General features: G+C 39.6%; 1 pseudogene; it reads right to left on the bottom strand.

Annotated features, from left to right (window-relative positions):
* The window catches only part of LOC133766394 (large ribosomal subunit protein eL6-like), a 152,588-nt pseudogene that overhangs the window by 124,696 nt on the left and 14,317 nt on the right, over positions 1-13,575 (bottom strand).

The raw sequence follows: 13,575 nt of genomic DNA, 5'->3' as shown, positions 1-13,575 counted from the left end.
TGAGTTGAGTATTGTTTGTAGTTCCTGCAGTCAACTCCCAGTTTCTTGTCTCGTGTATCATGATCACAGTATTAGGAGACCATTACCATAATATATAATTTCACCCAATAAAGTGATAAATATCCCATCATTTCTGTGATTAAAAAAAAAAGAACACCATTTAATCAAAAGAGTGAACATCTTTGTCTTTACATCATTCCAGTGGTTAAAAACGCAAGCTAATGATCCTATATTAAAAAATACATCACAGTGTGTGTTCTCTATAATATATTCAATCTTGCTTATTCATTGTTTCACAAAAACAGGGAAACAGGTTGTATAACAAATGTGGTAATAGTGTCAAATTGTTTTCTTTGTGTAAATTAGGTTTGCTGCTCATTTGTATACACTTTAAGTTCTTTTGTTGTTGTTGTTGTTGTTTAAAAAGAGAAGGGGAGGGGCAAAGAGAGAGAAGCATTGTACACAGTGCAATATGGAAAAAGCTTGTTGAACCAATGGTATTGGAGAACTGAGCAATCCATCTGAGCTATAGTAAAACCGATGATAAAAATGTCTCTACTGCAAGCATCCTGAAGAAGAAGACATTCTGCAACACCTCCAGGAGTTCTTTCCTGATTTTCATACATGGAGATGGCTAAGTGTAATAAAAATGATGCCAGAGTGAGAGGCAGTGGCCAGATAATGTGGGACTTTAGTGATTATGGTCATGGAACTTACCTATAACAATTGTGTGCAGAACTCTTGGGAAATTTTTGAGGGAAAGGAGAGGAAAGGTATGATTTTCATTATTAAAATACCATTCACTTTTCCGCAGGGTATCTTTTAATCTTCAGGCACAAAGATGGCAATGTGTAACTAACATAGAGAATGACTTCAGTGAACAAGAGGGCTCATTGTCCTGTGAAATAGAGGTTTCCATGAGAGAGAAGTTAGACGTGAAATTTCATTACATTTTAAAAACTGACCTGGTAGGAATTGCCAATATACTTGTATGCACATTTTTCAAACATTTTCACCAGAAAAAAAAAGTGAGTTTTTTGGTTCTAATTTCCATGAACTTGCTGAAGTCTTGTCATTTTGGATGATGAGGGCTACAGCAAGAGAGCAATGTAATGTGTGTGTTTCTGAAAGAAGCAGCCAGATGGACAATGGCATTTTCTGATAGACCAAAGCCTGTAGGGATATGCAGGTTTGGAAGCAGAATTTGTTTTAAAATATGTTGGTCTTTGTTAAGATGAAGATGAGAATCAACAGAGGATCATCAGAACCTAGACCCAAAGGAGGGGGAGAAGTTGGAGCGCATATTTGGAAAACATCCTTGGATAGATGGGTACACAAAAAAGAGGATGGAGTCGTGGCTGAGATGGAGCCACTGAGAGGTCCAGGAGACCCAGCAACCGTGGGTGGAAACGGCATCCAGTGAGCCAGCCAGTGAGACATCAGATGATGTCTGAAGATGAAGGCAGTCATCTACTTTACCAATTTTTTTTCATGTGTTATGAACTGAAACCTAAGGGAATTATAGAATTGAATGGGAACAGTTTTATGATTTCAATATTTGGGAGAGCTGCTGATGTTGTCATTAATATACAAAGATACCAAGTCTATCCTCATAGAAAAATTTCACAGGATCTTACGTATCATTCAGTAAACCTGAAGAAAGTCAATTTAGTTAAAACCACTGAAAATATGTGGGCCTAGAACCTGATATCTTTTATGGCTAACTGAATGTTTTACAGTTGTCAGATAAACTGGACTTTCCAGAAATCCAATGTGCTTGAAAATGAAGCAAACTTGTAAATGAAACTGTTACTTTTAAATCTGTGGACCTTAGGACCAACTGCACAGCTATTACAATTTCTTCTCAATACCATTTAAGAAACAAAGCACTAAATCTGAACAGTATTTAAAGATTTTCATTGACTTGAGATGTAAGAAAATGTGTTTCCATTGAGGAAAAATGTACAAGAAAGAGCAGGGTGTGTCTTTGAAATTTTGTTCCTCAGGACTTATACTTTTGTGTAGGCACAATGTAGAGTGCTCCAAGAAGCAAAGTTCCCTCCCCGGCTCATGGCTAGGAAGCAAAGAGAGCATCTTCATCTTTCCTTGTGCAATATGACAAGTTACTTACCATCTCAGGGATGATCTGCTTATCATTTTTTAAAGATTTATTTTTACTCATTTGAAAGGCACGGTTACAGAGAGGGAGGGAGAGAGAGAGAGAGAGATAGAGAGAGAGAGAGAGAGAAAGGAGAGAGAGAGATCTTCCATCTGCTGGTTCACTCCCCAAGTGGCCACAATGGTCAAGTAGCCAGGCTGAAGCCAGGAGCCAGGAACTTCCTCCAGGTCTCCCACGTGGGTGCAGAGTCCCAAGCACTTGGACCATCTTCTACTGTTTTCCCAGGCTCATTAGCAGGGCGCTGGGTCAGAAGTGGAGCAGCCGGGATTCAAACCAACACCTGTAAAGGATGCTGGGATTGCAAGCAGTAGCTTTACCGCTACACCACAACCTAGGCCCCAATATACTTGAAACTTACGTACCTTACTTATCATCCAATATGTCTCATTCTTCAACTAGTTATAAATGATTTGGACTAACATATATAAGATGATTTCTGCAAGTTCCTATTTACCATTTATGAGAGTGATCAGAATTACTGTATTCTTATTGTGATGTCATAATCATAATGATTCATTCTAGTTAAAATTTTGATTTTAAAACAGATTAATGAAAACCTCATTTAGAATAGATGCAAGTATATAGTTTCGACATAAAAATGAGCTTATTCTTTATGCAGGAAAATTGTTTTAAAAACTGGCTACTTAAACCAACCTTGATAATTAAGTTGCAGAGTTTCCAGGGTTGCTATCATTAACAAAGAGTCAGCTGGAAACAAAACAACAAAACAGGAATAGCACTGTGTGTAAACATCAATAACATGTAAAGTAAACATGGCCAGCCACTTTGTAACCTTCACTGCCTTCTAATGGCACTAGAAGCCTGGAGCTGCTGCTGTTACTACAAAAATAGATAATGGAGCTGAGTTTAAACTTCTCTTTCTATTAGTAGCTGCTATGGCTTACTTCAAAGCAAACTTATGGAAGGAAGAGCAGTGGCAAAGAAATGGTACAAACTAACAGAAAAGTGAGAGAAGTTATCGAAAGATGAATCATGAAATTTTACCAGACAAAAGAAGCCATCGGATCAGCGCGGTGCGCCAGCCGCGGCGGCCATTGGAGGGTGAACCAACGACAAAAAGGAAGACCTTTCTCTCTGTCTCTCTCACTGTCCACTCTGCCTGTCAAAAAAAAAAAAAAAAAAAGAAAGAAAGAAAAAAAGAAACCAAGAAGAATTTATAACCAAATATGTTAGCCCCAAGACTTAAGTAAAACTGAAAAACATTTCTGCTTAACATCAAATTACTTAAATGCAAAATATTTTTGAAAACTGTTGGCACCTGGCTGTGTTTACTTTGAGGAAATTAAAAAGAATTTAATGGGCTAGATTAAAATAGCCCTGCAGGACCTGAGAATGATAGGCATAACGAGCAGATCCTAATATAAAAGGGAATTTAAAGAAGGCAATGAAAAATAAAATCTGTCGATGAGTACTCTCTGATGGGAAAATCAAATTATACATTATCCTTTGTGGGTGTTTGCAAACTTTGCAAGAAGGGTCATATGATGCTTAGTGAAATAAGCATTTCCCAAAAAGACAAATATCATGTTTTCCATTATTTGTGGTAACTAATATGCAGAGTACAAAAAAAAGTAATGTAAATAGCCAAACTGACATAATTTTAGAACACAAAATGTAGTTTTTACTTAAGCAGTTACGTGAATGAGGCTGCTTTTAAGTTTCTTCACTGACAACCCCGTTTTAACCATTGAACAAATTGTACTTAAAAGTAGTAAAAATGTAAAAATTCAAATTTAAACATGAAAATATGGAACAGCAACAACAAAAAACAGGAAGTATCTTCATTAGCAAACTGATTAAAAAATTCACAGTCAGATACTTTCTGGGGCATATCAAAACATCTGTATCAAAGGTTGCATTCATTTGAGAGGTATCAATACATGTTCAGTGCTGAGACTATTTGTAGCACTTATAGTTTACACAAAGAGCTTTAGCCTACTGTGGTTCACATTTGAGAAATGCAGATTTATGCTTTATGTTACAACTTGTCAATTTAACATTATAGCTAATGCAGAAACAATTATTCATTTCATATTTTTTTCTTGAAACTCAATACTCAAGTTATCATTTAAGCACATGGAATAATGCCATGACATCTTCCTTATAATAGTAAATTTTTTAAAAAATATTTATTTATCTATTTGAAAGTCAGAGTTACAGAGAGTGGGAGAGACAGAGAGAGATCTTCTATCTGCTAGTTCACTTCCCAGATGGTCACAACAGCTGGGACTGGGCCAGGCCAAAGCTGGGAGCCAGGAACTTCTTTCAGGTCTCCCACGTGGATAGCGGGGGCCTAGGCACTAGGATCATCTGCTGCTGCTTTTCCCAGAGCGTTAACAGGGAGCTGGATTGGAAGGGGAGCGGCTGGTATACAAAGCAGCACCCATATAAGATGCTGGCATCGCAGGTGCTGGCTTTACCTGCTATGCCACAGTGCTGGCCCTGATTATAGTACATCCAAATACTCTGTATCATGGAAACTTTACCTAGATGTACAAAGGCTCACAATAGAGTATAGTCATAGAGTTGCTTCTTTGAAGATTCCATGATTTATAGTTATTTTAGTACAGATAGTGCAGGACACTACTCCAGATTATTGGGGAACAAAAATGTCAGTGTGTCTCTACCTGTATTTAAGTACAACCACAACTGCAACCAGGGCAAGCAAATGCCTCACGTGTCCTCCACTGCTTCTGGGGTTCCTCTCCGTGTCACAGGAGCTCATTTAATAGATATCATCAGGTCTCAACTATCTCTCAAAATTTCTGTAGTAAAAATTTTGAACGTTAACTAATGGAACATCCATTGTCTCAATAAGCCAGCTTTTTGTTTCTTACTCTTCACTAACTAGTGCAAATGCAATATGTGATGTTTTAAGTTGTATAGACACCTCATGAAAATGATTAAAAGTATCTAAAATATCATTAGCAGGTAAAATACTAACGAAAAAAGACACTAACAGTATTTTTGGGACTGCTTTTTGCTAACTAGGAAAACTATGGGATTAATAGTGGACACAGATATAATAACACGTTACCTCGGCTGTTTCGCAACATCAACATAACTGTAAACGCGTGAAGCAGGGTACCAGGAGGGAATCGAGTGAACGCTTGAGTTTTGGACGCCTCGAACACAAAAGGGCTCATAGTGCTTACAAACACTATCATTTTGTATCCTTTAAGTCGTTCAAATCTGTATTTCATTTCTAATTTCCTCTAGAAATAAAAACCTAATTCATTACACAATGCATCTTTTTTTTTTAACTTTTATTTAATGAATATAAATTTCCAGTATACAGCTTATGGATTACAATGGCTTCCCCTTCCCATAACTTCCCTCCTACCCGCAACCCTCCCCTCTCCCGCTCCCTCTCCCCTTCCATTCACATCAAGATTCATTTTCAATTCTATTTATATACAGAAGATCAATTTAGTATAAAATACTTCAACAGTTTGCACCCACATAGAAACACAAAGTGAAACATACTGTTTGAGTACTAGTTATAGCATTAAATCAAAATGTACAGTACAATGCATCTTATAACCTCGGTTTTCAACTATTTAAAGTAATGCAAACCCAAGTATTTTCTTTTGTGGCTACAACACACTTATGGACTGAGCTAAAAAAGACAGAGAAAAATTCATTTAAAATAACTGATACGATCTTCTGTCCAAAGATAATAAGAACTAAGACTTAACACTCTAATCACACAAATGCTATATAATAAGAAAAGGAAAAAATAAGAGAGAAGATGGTCCAATATAATCAATGTCTGAGGTGTGTGCTAGGTATGGCCAGGGAGCACTTTTCAGTGCTCCAGGGTGAGGGGAGTGTCCAAGGTGACACCCAAATTGGGTGTGGTAAATCTCTCCTTTTTCATTTTTTAAATCAGAGGGGAGGATTAATGTGCTCTGTTGGTGTGTTCTCACACTCACCCGCTCTCCTCCAAGGAGACCAATGCCAGGGCTATAGCCCCAGTGGGTATAACATTCATTTGCACTGCCACAAGAACCACACAAATGATCTGTGCAGTCTTCGGTGTGAGCATGGATCCACAGCACTGACCCTCACCAGGCAATCATGGAGCCCTAAGTACGTGGAGCCACCCACAGTGACTGCCCAAAGACTCACTCACACCCTGAGCTCTCCCATGCAGCCACAGCGTTTTCTCAATCCTGTCACATGAGCCTTCCACAGCCATGAGTGCCCAGCCCTCTGTCAGTCCTCCCAGCCAGACTCAGGAATCTCCACTCTGCTGGTTGCTGGGCACATGAACACCAACTGACACAGCTGCTACATGTGTCCAAAATGGCACCTACCCTCTCTCAGCTAGTTCCAGGACGCCAGTGCCGGGTGATCAGGGAGAGAGAAATGTGCCACCCGCTTTTTCCCCTCTAGGCTGGCAGGTACACGGTCTCCCACAGGGCTCCAAGCCAGACTCATGCCAGGGTCTCCCGTTAGCTTTATCACCAGTGGCTTGGGCACCAGTAGTCTGGTCTCACCTCACTCTTCAAAGCCGTTGCAGAGGCTCTCGGCTTCTGGGGTCCTGAGTTGTGTGTGTCCACACCTTCCATATAGATCCACAGTGTCCTCTAATTTGCATGGAGTTTCCTCTGCCATTTTCTCCCTAACTCTTTCCTGAGATTGGACTCTTTCCACTTTTTTTTTTTTTTTTAATGATCTTCCCCTAGACTAGAGCAGTAAGCACCCTCCCTATTCTGCCATCATGGTCTCTCCCCAGGTGATTCTTCCAAATTGACATTTGATTTTATATGTGCTGCCAAATGGAGTACAGATATTTGATTCTGATTTTGATTATTGGTTATAGCCCTTGTCTATGCTTTCGAGGAACAGTGATTTCTCTACTTACCACTTGTTGAATTCTTTATTTAGTGGAGAGTTAAGCTTGTAATTATATTATAAAGAAAATTTAAAGTATGTCATCATTAAAAATTAAAAGAAACTTAAGAAAGGGAAGAGAAGGAAGGATCAGAGCAAGTGAGGGAAGGAAGGTGGGAAGTATTATTTTGCTTTTAAAATTGTATATATTAAATCCATGAAATTTGTTTCCTTTTTATAAACAAAATATTTAAAAACCAAACCACTGAAGAGTATTTTGAGCCCAATCATTTATTTCCAGGAGGAGATAGTTGTCTACAAATGGGAAGAAAAAGAAAAAAGAAAAAAGGAAGGGAAAAACTGAAGGAAATAAAAGAGAAAAAGTCAACAAGTGATTGGAGACCTATAGGAAGCAAAAGGCCAGCTCTTCCAGGCCAGCTCTCTGCTGTGGCCCGGGAAGGCAGTGGAGGATGGCCCAAGTCCCTGGGCCCTGCACCCCATGGGAGACCAGGAGAAGCACCTGGCTCCTGGCTTCGGATCAGCACGATGCGCCGGCCGCAGTGGCCATTGGTGGATGAACCAACGGCAAAAAGGAAGACCTTTCTCTCTGTCTCTCTCTCTCACTATCCACTCTGCCTGTCAAAAAAAAAAAGAAAAGAAAAGTCAGAGAAGGGCCGGCATCATGACATATGACATAGCGGGTAAGATTGGAGTCCAGCTGCTCCACTTCCAATCCAGCTGCCTGCTAATGTGCCTGGGAAAGCAACAGAAATAGCCCACGTCTTTGCGCCCCTGACACACATGTGGGAGACCCAGATAAAACTCCTGGCTCCTGGTTTAGCATCAGCCCAGCTCTGACCAGAGGCCATTTGGGAGTTGAACCAAGCAGATGGAAGATCTCTCTTTCTCTGTCTCCCTCCCACCCCAACTCTGCCTTTCAAATAAATAAATAAATATTTTAAAAAAGAGTCGGAGAGGAGCAAATGGCTGCTGAGTAGACTGGTTTCTCTTTGTCTCTGATCTCTGCCTGAAGCACGGTAAAGGAAACATGGGAGCAACTGTCTCGCTGTAGTGTGACCAGATAGCTACAGCCTCCCTGTGACTGGAAAAGGGGTGCAGAGCATGGTGAGTTCTCACGGACGCAGAGCCATGCTACCTCCCAGTCGCTGTGGTGACAACCAAGCATTTCCTTGCCTAATTTGCTGCTGCTGAAATGGTGATTCAAGAATCAACAAGCAGCTTGGGCATCGCCGAGTAGTTTGTTTAAAAATGTATAATTTCCTGCCCCATTCCAGACCCACTGAATCAGCATCTGCATTTTAACAAGGTCTCCAGTTGATTTGTGTGCTCATTGAAGTCTGAGAAATATTGTACAATACAGGATGCATCCCTGGGGCAACATGAACACTGCTTTACATTCAAATAAATGAAGAGCCAGCCACCAGGGTGCTGTAAAAGCAACCTGATATCTACGTCAAGTGACATTCTAGGGTAGATGGTAATTCTTGAACATTCCCTAAGAAATGAGGGTCACTATTACTGTGTACACTCCTGGGGTTACATTGCCTAGGAAAATAAATATCTGGTTTTGAAGTAGTAGCAAAAACCTACCATCAATGGTACAGAGTCTCATTCTTTTTCATATATGTATACATATAAACACACACACACACACACACATATATATATACACACACACATATGGGTGTGTGTACACACTATAATCAAAATCAAGATTATGTTAACAAGTCACTTTATTGTAGACCTGTTTGAGATAAAGAGAGAGTACACTCCCATCCACTGGTGAAGTTCTCAAATGCCTGCAATGATCTGGGCTGAACCAGGCCTAAGACAGGTGCAAGGAACTCAATCCTGGTTTCCAAATGGGTGGGAAGCACCCAATCACTTGGGCCATCACCATGCCATTCCCAGTATGGTCCAGCTGACCTCAGGAGCAGTGTAGTGCCCTGTCCCATTTGTGTGATGACATTATGTGTGATGACATTATAGTGTAGAACGTCTTATTGTTGTGATCAGATAAATACATCAGAAGTTGAGGCCTATCATCAACCTACACAGTGGTCATTTCACATATACATGTCTATCTATCTATCTACATACATATATATGTATATATATATATATATATTTAAATAAAATTATAAAGTTCAAGACTGCACTCTCCAATGATGTATATGATAAAAATAGTAGCTTTGGGATGCATGGCAGTTATGTTTTTGGAAAGCAGAATAACTGAATTATTTGTTCACTCTCCTTCATTCACCAAAGTGAACACACATTTTAATTCTACTCAAGTCCAGTCTCTAATTCACTAATGTATTTTTAAAACAAGACAATTACATGAATCAGTCATATTTGGAGAATTATAAAGAACAATATAATTTTTAAAAGTACCTCCAAGAATTTTTGCCAAGGATCAGTGTTGTTTCTCTAGGCATTTGTATCTCATGACTTCCGAAAGAAAGATAATGAAGGTCATATTTTTATGAATCCGTCTGGATTGAAAATATTAATTATCACTTAGCAATAAAGGAAGTGAGAATTGTTACACTGGTGGGAAAGGTAAAATTTGTTCTCAGAGAACAATTCTCACCTGCTGACTGGATACTGAACATTTTATGTCATGTGTTATGAGATGAAATTAGACATAGTATATTATCAGTTGACAGCAAATTTCACACAATTAATAAACTATTTTCATAATTCTTTTCATTTACTCGTGGTTTAGAAAGTAGTGGCTTTCAATAAACTTGATTTTCTTCAATTATTCTGTCTTACACACTATCCAATTCTTACCTAAGACCAATTCATTGCTGTTTCTGTTACCACTTTATTTCCAGATGCTATCACAAATTCACATAATTGTCATGGGTTTATTAATCAATGACAAAGACCAAATTGTTTCTAGAGATATAGAATTTGAACTGGAGTTATATATTTTTGAAAAAAAAAGATTTTTTAAAGCTCACTAACAGAATAAACAATATACTTGGGGATTTATACATTTAGAAATAAAATATAAGTAGAGATAAATATGATATATATGAACATATGTGAATATAATGTATATTAAGAGACTCCAGAAAACACATTATTGGTATAAAATACTACTGTTAAAAGAAACATTCTTTCATATCTGAAGTCTAGAAGTTTTAATAGGGTGGAGTTTTTGCTAGTATCTGGCTAGGTTATTTATTTAGCCTTGAGACACTACAACTATGTTTCAACAATCTACTCAGGAAAACAGATAACATGATCGAATTTAAGCAAAAGTGGAGAGAAATATGGGTTTGAGATGCTTTCCTGTGTGTCATATTCCATGCTGTGTGGATTCTGGACCACATTTCTGCTCTAGGATTCTGTTATTTTGCTGCTAAAACTTCCTTTCTTAACGTGAGTTCCCCTTCTTGATTCCTGTGTAGCAGTTTCCTTCTTCTGCTTGAAACCAGTCTCAAAAGTTACACAGGAATGGGCTTACAGAAAAGAGTTTTTGTCTTATCCTGCCTACAAGGATATGGTAAACATGAACTAGTTTTGCTCTCAACTAAATAAAACTTTTTTTAAAAAATTATTTATTTATTTGAGAAGCAGAGTTACAGAGAAGCAGAGGCAGAGAGAGAGGAGGGAGGTCTTCCATCTGTTGGTTCACTCCCCAGATGACCATGATAGCTGGAGCGGGGCTGATCCAAAGACAGGAGCCAGTGTCTTCTTCCAGGTCTCCTACACAGGTGCAGGCACCCAAGGACTTGGGCCATCTTCTGCTGTTTTCCTAGGCCATAGCAGAGAGCTGGATTGGAGGTGGAGCAGCTGGGACTCAAATCGGCGCCCATATAGGATGCCGGCACTTCAGGCGGCAGCTTTACTCGCTATGCCACAGCGCCAGCCCCAAAATAAAACTTAAATGTTGTATACCTCAGATGTGTATTCATTTAAAATAATTTTCTAATTGTATCACTATGTACCTACATTTAATACATAAAATGTGAAAATACAAAAAAAAAAAAAAAGCAAATACCTCCTTTAAATTTTAGAATTTGAAACTGATTTTTTTGTTTGTGGCTTCAGAAGACTCTCCAAAGGGGACAGAGCATACTTGTTTGGAATTTGCTGTAGTCACTCTCACTTGCACATAGCAGACTTACAGGCCACCAGAAGACTGGAAACCTTCATAGTGGGAGAATGGGAAGGTCCAGACCCCTACTGAAAGGGGACATTGGCATGAGGAAGGTAAGTAGGAGAAGCGTTCAAATGATTTGCTTGGGTCAAATCTGTTTCTGTTAGGTCCTGAGCTGAAAGTGTGGATAATAACAGAAAATCTGGCTGCTGCTGGGTCACGTCCCGACTGTTCTCTACTGAGTGCTACAGAGATCCCGGGTCGATGTTCTGTTGTCACATAGATTCTTTTCTTTTTTTAATGGTGAATTTTATATTTGTAATTAAAATTAATTTTTAAAAAAAGCATTCAGTAATCTAAAATGGAACATTTGTAAGAAATATCATATAATTAACAAAAGTTAATAGCTTGTTATTTAAGAAGACAGAGGCACTGGCATTGTGACATAGTGGGTTAAGCCACTGCTTACAATGCCAACATCCCCTGTGGGCCCCTGTTCGAGTTCTCACTGCTCCACTTCCAATACAGCTCTCTGCAATGTGCTTGCAGCAGCAGTGGAGGACAGTCCAAAGGCCTGGGCCCCCTCACCCACGTGAGAGACGCAGAAGAGGCTCCTGGGTCCTGGCTCTGACTTGGCCCAGCCCAGGCCACTGCAGCCACTTGGAGAATGAACCAGCAGATGGAAGATCCATCTCTCTCTTCTCTCTCTCTTTTCCACCCTTCCATCTCTTCCTCTCTCTCTCTCTGTAACTCTGCCTTTCAAATAAATAAAATAAATCTTTTTTTTTAAAAAAATGACAAACCGGCCGGCACCGCAGCTCAATGGGCTAATCCACCACCTGTGGCGCCGGCACACCGGGTTCTAGTCCCGGTCGGGGTGCCGGATTCTGTCCCAGTTGCTCCTCTTCCAGTTCAGCTCTCTGCTATGGCTCGGGAGTGCAGTGGAGGATGGCCCAAGTCCCTGGGCCCTGCACCCGCATGGGAGACCAGGAGAAGCACCTGGCTCCTGGCTTCGGATCAGCGCGGTGCGCCGGCCGCAGCAGCCATTGGGGGGTGAACCAACAGCAAAGGAAGAACTTTCTCTCCATCTCTCTCTCTCACTGTCCACTCTGCCTGTCAAAAAAAAAAAAAAAAAAAAAAAAAGACAAACCATCCATTAGAAAGTTAGGAATGAGACGAGCTAATAATTCACAAAAGAAAACTTCTTATTTTTAATTTTTTTTTTCTTTTTTTGACAGGCAGAGTTACAGAAAGAGGAGGAGATTAGAGAGATATTGAGACAAAGAGATCTTCCATCCACTGATTGACTCCCCAAACCACAATGGCCAGGGCTGAGCCAGGCTGAAGCCAGGAGCTTCCTCCTAGTCTACCACGTTGGTGCAGTGGCCCAAGCAGTTGGACCATCCTCCACTGCTTTCTCGGTGCATTAGCAGGGAGCTGGATCACAAGTAGAGCAGCTGCGTCTCTAACCAGCACCTATGTGAGATGCTAACATCGCAGGCACAGACCTAACCTCCTACACCACAATGTTGGGCTCCAAACAAACAAACATATAATATCACCTAGATTTTAACCATTGGGTATCAGTGTCTTTTCTCTCAGTTCTCTCATTGGTCAGCTTCTCACTTGCAAGAGATTGACAATTCAAGGAAAGCTAAAGATACCTATCTTTAACTCACAGGGACTGATCAATTATTTCTATAGCTAATTGTATCCCAAGATCTGATGAGCCTTTTTGTTGTTGTACCATCACGTTAAATGATGATAAGGTGATTGCATTAAAACTCAGGTTAGAATATAATAGGTCAACATCAGGATGACTATGACAAAAACAAGATTTATTAAAATAGAGATAAGATACTTCATAACCAAGAATTTCAATTGTGTAACTTAGACTAAGAGATAAACTCAAAAGACTATAAAGATGTATCTTAAATAGTCAAGTAGCTTTTCCTTGGGAAATATGTAACCTTAACCACTGTATCTGCTTTATTGATTCAAGTACAGGAAGAAGCATTTACTTGGAACAAATGTTCCCAAGACCAGCCATTGAGAAATCTAGAGCTATGTATGATGCTCTACTGTTCATGCTGTTTTGAGATTGATCTGTATTCCAGTAGGGCAGAGGTGGTGCCATCAGTAATGTGATAACTTCCTTATACTATTTTCCATAAGTGTGATCCCCCATTGGGAACACTCTTCTCATTGTTCACATAAATAATGGATCAGTCATCCTCCCAGGTAGAGTATCTGAATAATCAAGGTGACCTCATTTTAGAGCTCTCATCTCAGAATTTCTGATCTTGGTCCATCGAACGTTATGTTTGCTATGTACAGACACAACTCACAGTGCTATTCCTAAAGCACACAATATGTTAGTCTGAGGCAAACAGGACCAGAT

Source organism: Lepus europaeus, chromosome 9 (genome assembly GCF_033115175.1).
Source record: "Lepus europaeus isolate LE1 chromosome 9, mLepTim1.pri, whole genome shotgun sequence".
NCBI lineage: Eukaryota > Metazoa > Chordata > Mammalia > Lagomorpha > Leporidae > Lepus > Lepus europaeus.
The sequence above is the reverse complement of the archived record's forward strand: the minus strand, read 5'-3'. Positions and strand labels throughout refer to the sequence as shown.